This window comes from Myotis myotis, unplaced genomic scaffold, assembly GCF_014108235.1.
Source record: "Myotis myotis isolate mMyoMyo1 unplaced genomic scaffold, mMyoMyo1.p scaffold_m19_p_2, whole genome shotgun sequence".
NCBI classification, from domain to species: Eukaryota; Metazoa; Chordata; class Mammalia; order Chiroptera; family Vespertilionidae; genus Myotis; species Myotis myotis.
The window spans coordinates 26,627,325-26,634,732 of record NW_023416324.1 but is presented as its reverse complement, the minus strand read 5'-3'; the positions used below and the strand labels follow the sequence as shown (position 1 = coordinate 26,634,732).

General features: G+C 44.9%; 1 pseudogene; it reads left to right on the top strand.

The window, feature by feature from the left end:
• Positions 1–7,023: 7,023 nt before the first annotated feature.
• On the top strand, positions 7,024–7,408 carry LOC118675104 (annotated as a pseudogene).

Sequence of the window (7,408 nt, the reverse complement as noted above, 5' to 3'; positions counted from 1 at the left end):
CATCACCACCAAACCAGCATTATATGAAATGCTGAAAGGTATTCTTTAAGAAGAGGAAGAAGAAAAAGGAACTCTTACCATTTGCCACAGCATGGATGGAACTGGAGAGCAGATAAATACCACATGATCTCACTCATTTGTGGAATATAATGAACAACATAAACTGATGAACAAGGACTGATCCAGAGACGGAGAGGCATTGATTGGACTGTCGGGCTTTGGAGGGAAGGTAGGGGAGGGTGGGGGTAAGGGGGAAAGATCAACCAAAGGACTTACATGCAGGCATATAGGCCTAACCAATGGACACGGACAACGGGGGGGGTGGCGGGGGGTGAGGGCATGAGTGGGGGGGGGGGTAGAGGGTAACGTGGGGACAAGGACACATATGTAATATCTTAATCAATAAAAATATATTTTAAAAAAATGTCCTCCCAAATGTTGTGATTTTTCAAAGTATTGTTTACATTTGGAGTACTACACAAAAGGCTAAGCTAGAGGAACATACATCAACACAGATAGATTTTTTTAAAAATATTTTTATTGATTTCAGAGAGAAAGGGAGAGGGAGAGAGAGATGGAAATATCAATGATGAGAGAGAATCATTGATCAGCTACCTCCTGCACGCCCCCTACTGGGGACTGAGCTCGCAATCCGGGCATATGTCCTGACTGGGATTCGAACCATGACCTTCTGGTTCGTAGGTCAATGCTCAACCACTGAGCCACACTGGCTGGGCAACACAGATAAATCTTAAAACTAGAATGTTGAATGAAAAAAGCAAGTTACGGAGGATAAGTATAATATGATAGCATTTACATAGAGTTTGAATATATGTAAAACATACCATATATTATTTTGATATAAATGTAGTCCCTCCTTATCCATAGGGGATACAGTCCAAGACCCCCAGTGGATGTCTAAAACCATGGATTGTAATGAAACCACAGATATACAGGGTACTTTGCGTCAGCCTGCTGCAATCTTGGCTCTATAAAACACCTACCATGTGCCAGGAACTTCACAGATACTATTTTATTTAATCCTGAAAACAGACTTATGAAGTAAATTTTGTTATTCTCATTTTCCAAATGAGGAAACTGAACTTAAATGTGATGTTCAGCTTGGCTAGTGGTTGAGTGTCAACCTATGAACCAGGTCACTGTTCAATTCCCGGTCAGGGCACATGCCCAGGTTGCAGGCTCGATCCCCAGTAGAGGGCATGGAGGAGGCAGCCGGTCAATGATTCCCATCATTGATGTTTCTTTCTTTCTTTTTAAAATTGATTTCAGAGAGGAAGAGAGAGGGAGAGAGAGAGAGAGAGAAACATCAATGATGAGAGAGAACTATTGATCAGCTGCATCCTGCACACCCCCTACTGGGGATCGAGCCCACAACCTGGGCGTGTGCCCTTAACTGGAATCGAACCCGGGACCCTTCAGTCCACAGGCCGATGCTCTATCCACTGAGCCAAACTGGCTAGGGCTCATCCTTGACAACTCTCTCTCTCTCTCTCTCTCTCTCTCTCTCTCTCCCTCTCTCCCTCTCCCTTCCTCTCTGAAATCAATTTAAAAATATATATTTTTGTAAATGTCATGTTTAAGGTCACTCAGAAAATGATAGAGCTGATACTGAATCCATGTCCATCTGACCCTAAAATGTCTTTCCACTACAGCAGCCTGCCCTGCCTATGGCACCCTGGCCCTGCCACACTCGCTTCAGTTCCCCAGCCCTCAGATGTCACTTCATTTTCTGACCCATGGTTATTCTTTCACGCAAACAATTATTGAAGGTAGAACAGATAATATTGGTGCCCAGCCTAGAGACACCTGCAGCTTCTGAAGCCTGTGGATGGCTTATGCCTCAAACACCTGCATCTCTTGACTTGAAGGCTTCACCTGGCTGCAGGACTCTTGGCCCATGGGTGAGGCAGGCTGAGGTGCTTGAGAATTGGCACCTGCAGGAGTAATCCTCAACCAATATGGGGTGGCAGCTGCTTCCTCATCCAGAGGAACATTCTACGCATTTCCTCAGAGGGCATCCCGCAGGATGGAGCCCAGTTGCCCATAGCTACAACCCTCTCGTTAATGAACCTTTACTGGCTTTCTTCCTTTTTCTGTCTCACTCTCCTACTCCCTCACCAAACTTCCTGGGATCACCCTCAAATGAACTACTCCCACTAGCCTCAGAGTCCACGTAGGGACCCAAACTAAGGCAGAGGCCCTCCTTGTGCAGCTTTGCAAAGCCTTCCCTCGGGCCTAGGCACCGTCCATGCTCCCTCCTCGCCACGCCCTTTGCTCCAGCTTCCCCTTCGTTTTGTCATTCTCTCCTGGAGCCTTTCTTTTTTCTTTCTTTCTTTTTTTTTAATTAAATCTTTATTGTTCAGATTATTACATTTGTTCCTCTTTTTTCCCACCATAACTCCCATCCTCCCAGTTCCCACCCTACCCTCCGCCCTCACTCCCCACCCACTGTCCTCATCCATAGGTGCACGATTTTTGTCCAGTCTCTTTCCACATCTCCCACACCCTTTTCCCCCCCCAAGAATAATCAGTCCATTCCCTTTCTATGTCCCTGATTCTATTATAATCACCAGTTCATTCTGTTCATCAGATTATTTATTCACTTGATTCTTAGATTCACTTGTTGATAGATGCATATTTGTTGTTCATAATTTGTATCTTTACCTTCTTCTTCTTCTTCCTCTTCTTAAAGGATACCTTTCAGCATTTCATATAATACTGGTTTGGTGGTGATAAACTCCTTTAGCTTTTCCTTATCTGTGAAGCTCTTTATCTGACCTTCAGTTCTGAATGATAGCTTTGCTGGATAAAGTAATCTTGGTTGTAGGTTCTTGGTATTCATCACTTTGAATATTTCTTGCCATTCCCTTCTGGCCTGCATGGTTTCTGTTGAGAAATCAGCTGACAGTCGTATGGGTACTCCCTTGTAGGTAACTGACTTTCTTTCTCTTGCTGCTTTTAAGATTCTCTCTTTGTCTTTTGCTCTTGGCATTTTAATTATGATGTGTCTTGGTGTGGTCCTCTTTGGATTCCTTTTGTTTCGGGTTCTCTGCGCTTCCTGAACCTGTAAGTCTATTTCTTTCACCAGGTGGGGGAAGTTTTCTGTCATTATTTCTTCAAATAGGTTTTCAATATCTTGCTCTCTCTCATCTTCTGGCACCCCTATAATTCTGATGTTGGTACGCTTGAAGCTGTCCCAGAGGCTCTTTACACTATCTTCGTATTTTCGGATTCTTTTTTCATTTTGCTTTTCTGGTTGGGTGTTTTTTGCTTCTTCGCATTTCAAATCTTTGCCTTGATTCTTGCGCTCCTCTGGTCTGCTGTTGGGAGTCTGTATGGTATTCGTTATTTCAGTCCGTGTATGCTTAATTTCTAGTTGGTTCTTTATCATAACATCGAGGGTCTCATTAGATTTCTTGAGGATCTCACTACATTTATCGACGGCTTCTAGACAGTTCTTAAGAGACCTTAAAAGTGTGGTTCTGAACTCAATATCCTCCATTGACAGTTTTGTCCTGTTTCTTTGTCTCCGCATTTTTTATGCTTTCTTGGTGCACCCCCTACTGGTCTTTGTGCGCAGTCTTGTTGTAGTTAAGCCTTGATTGTTGTCAGCAATACCGGGGGTGATTTGACCTCCAGGCTAACTGGCTATGAGAGTCCGCTGTGTCTGCAGTGGGAGGGCTTCTGTGCTGGATCTCTAGGGCGGTGCTAATCTAGCGTTTGCCTCGGGCTATCTGGCAAATGTCTCTGCGCAGGGCTTGGGCGGGGCGGGTCCCTGGGAATCTACAGGGCTGGCCGGAGCAAGCAGTTATGGCTGCTCTCAGTTCCGTCCCTAGGGGCTCTGCCTCACAGAGTCCCAGCAACCGCTGCAAGCCTCGGAGAGAAAGCTGCCTTCGAGTTCCAACCGAAGCCAGACAGTCCCGCTTCTCCCGTTTGAGTCTGGGTCCCTAGAGACTCGCCCGGATCTGGAGCTCAGAGTCTGAAACTCCCTCCTGATTGAAAACAACAACCGCGCCCTCCGCCACCAGCCCACTCTGCGTGCACTCCGCACCTGAGTATTTCACTTCAGCACTGTGCCTCCTCTGAGTCTGGGTATGATATTCTCTTTCCTCCTAGTTGTAGAATTTCCACTCAGCCAGCCTTCCTGTGGTTCTGGATGATGTCCGTTCCGTCGTTTAGTTGTTTTTTGAAGTGGTTGTTCGAGGCAGCAATCTCCGGCGTTAACCTATGGCGCCATCTTGGTTTCTCCCTGCATAATTATTCTCCTGGAGCCTTTCTAATTGCGGGTCTGACCAGCCTATTTTGAAGAGTTCAGGGTCAATGCCCTGTTCTTTGTCCTTCTTTTTTTAAATATATTTTACTGATTTTTTAAAGAGACGAAGGGAGAGAGATAGAGAGCCAGAAACATCGATGAGAGAGAATCAGCCGCCTACTGCACACCTCCCACTGGGGATGTGCCCACAACCAAGGTACATGCCCTTGACCAGAATCAAACCTGGGGCCTTTCAGTCTGCAGGCCAATGCTCTATCCACCGAGCCAAACCGGTTAGGGCTCTTTGTCCTTCTTACTTGCAACACACCAGACCTGCTCATTGAATGTCGCTGAATGAGCTGAATTATTGCAAGTCCTTCTTACATTTTAATTGATTAATCCTCACCGCCTCCCAAGAAACCTTGTACAGGCATACCTTGGAGATATTGCAGCTTAGGTGACCATTGACCTCAATAAAGCGAGTCTCACAATAAAACAAGTCTCACAATAAAGGCCGTTGTACTCTTTTTTGCTGGGAAAGGGTCTTACCTTCTATTTATAAAAAAAGAAACATCTGGGAAGTGCAATAAAGCCAAGTGCACTAAAGTGAGGAGTGCCTGTATTATCTTTAGGTTTGGGACTATTTACAAGTGCTAAAACCAACACACAGAGGCTGTAACAAATCCAGACTAAATTCTTCCTCGGCTCCAATCAGAAATGAGCTGGAAAGCCAAAACCGGTTTGGCTCAGTGGATAGAGCGTCGGCCTGCGGACTGAAAGGTCCCAGGTTCGATTCCGGTCAAGGGCATGTACCTGGGTTGCGGGCACATCCCCAGTGGGAGATGTGCAGGAGGCGGCTGATCGATGTTTCTCTCTCATCGATGTTTCTAACTCTCTATCTCTCTCCCTTCCTCTCTGTAAAAAATCAATAAAATATATATTTAAAAAAAGAAAAAAAGAAAAAAAGAAATGAGCTGGAAAGAAATCCAGAAATTTATTAGATTTAGATATTAATTCTGACAGTTTTTCTTTTAAAATAAAAATCTGCTTATGTTGGATGCTTTGATTTAGGTTGTATAGATGAACTGAGATAATTGTTTATTAATATCTGCTTATTAAGAAAATGTATTGCTTGAATGAACAAAAGCAGGCCAGCCAGGACCAGAGGTTTCTAAAGAGAAACATGTCTTATTGTTTTCAGTGAGATGCCCTTATGAGACTTCATGGACTTTGAAGCCAGCCTGCCTGCTTCGATCTTGGCTCCACCACTTACAGCCAGGTGACCGGCAACAATGAGCCCAACCCCTCTATTTCTCAGTTACCTCAAATATAAATTGGAGATAATAACAGTACCTACCTCCTAAGGTTGCTGTTATTGAGATGGGAATGGGGGTGATAGTGTTGATGTTTGTGTGTTTTTGGCTCATTCCTTCCATCTTCTTCCTCCGGCCTTTCATCTCTGCACGTCCTTCCTCCTTCCCCTAACCAGCCACTTCCTCAACCTCATCCTCGACCCTCTCTACTGGAGTCCAGCCCAACATGTCTCCCCATCAAGCAATTTGTGTCCTGGACCTCCCATTTCTCACACTTCCGTCTCCCCCACCTCCTCTCTCTCCTCCAGTTGAGGATCTAAATATAAAGAAGAGGTCTATTAGTAGGTTGCAGAATGGAAGTTTAAGATGGAATAATTGAGGATCAAGGCAAGGAAGGAGGGCTGGCCAGTTGAGAAGATGCACAGAACAGGTGGGGGAGAAGGCCAGAATGGCAGGGTGACCCAGGGGATGGGGTTCATCCTGAGAGTCCTGTGGAGGAAGGAGCGTCAGCCCTGACCCCTTCTCTCCCCAGGGCAGCGCTTTTCACATCTTATCCTAGGGCCTCCGGTGAATCCCTCGCCCCAGTGTCTGGAAGGAATAACTGAATCAGAGTCATCATCTGTCTCTCTCACACATGAAGGTGGCAGGTCTGTCACTTCTGAAGAGAAGGTCTTAGGAGAGGAGCTCGGATCCTCTAGTTTCCAGCCTACCCCAGTCCTGCAGCAGCATCTTGGCTGTACCTGGGAAGCAGGAGATAAGAATTCTTGGTTTCTTATCTATGAAACACTGGCTCTCTGGCTGTAAACCTAATTTAGATGATAATCTCCTAGAATCATGTCCGGCCGTGCTGCATAGAAAAAAGCATAAACGGTGGTGTGATAGGCAAAGGTTTGATTTTTCAGCTCTGCCACTCACTGGTGTATGATTTTGAGCCTCAGTTTCCTGGTGTGGATTAAAGTGCCCCCCTCATAGGTTATAGGAAGAATTAAATGAGATGGTATATGAAAGGTCCACAAACTATGAGAGCTGAGGCTGTGCCAATGTGTTCACCATTTGTAGTCCAATGCTTGGCACAGAGTATTCCCTCAATAAGTATGTGTGACAATTGAATGAATAAATAGGCACCTAAGAAATTAGCCCATATTCCGTTGTCTGGGCTGATTCTGGCTGATGGTAATGATACTCTGTCCTGACATGGTAAAAAAAAAAAAAAAAAAAATCTCTAAAATCTCTACTTCAAACCCAGGGCAAACACTAGTCTAATGTGCCTGAGAAATTGCACCCCCCAAAAAGGCTTGTGTGAAATAAAAGTTTCAATAATATTGATTGTCCCTATTGAGGAATTGAATATAGTGCTTCTCAAACCTTAGTGTGCCTCCCAGTCACCTGGGACCTTGTTCAAAAGCAGGTTCCATTGCCATCTTTCCGTGCCACCATATGGTATGCACGAATGTCCTGGCTGATGCTCTGAAGAGCATCAACAATGCCAGTGAGAGAGGTGGACACTAGAATCTTATTAGGCCCTGCTCCAAAGTCATTGTCCAATTTCTAGCGGTGGTAATGGAGCGCAGTTACATTGGAGAATTTGAAGTCATGGATCACAGAGCTGGGAAAATTGTTGTGCACCTCATGGTGTGCAGTGATCAGCCCCAGATTTGATGTGCAACTTGAAGATCTACAAAAATGGCAGAATAACCTGCTCCTCTCTCATCCATTTGGTTTCATTATACTGATGGCTTCAGCTAGCATCATGGACCATGAAGAAGCAAGACAAAAACACAAAGGAAGAGAAAATCTTATGATTCTTTTTCTAGAGAAGTAA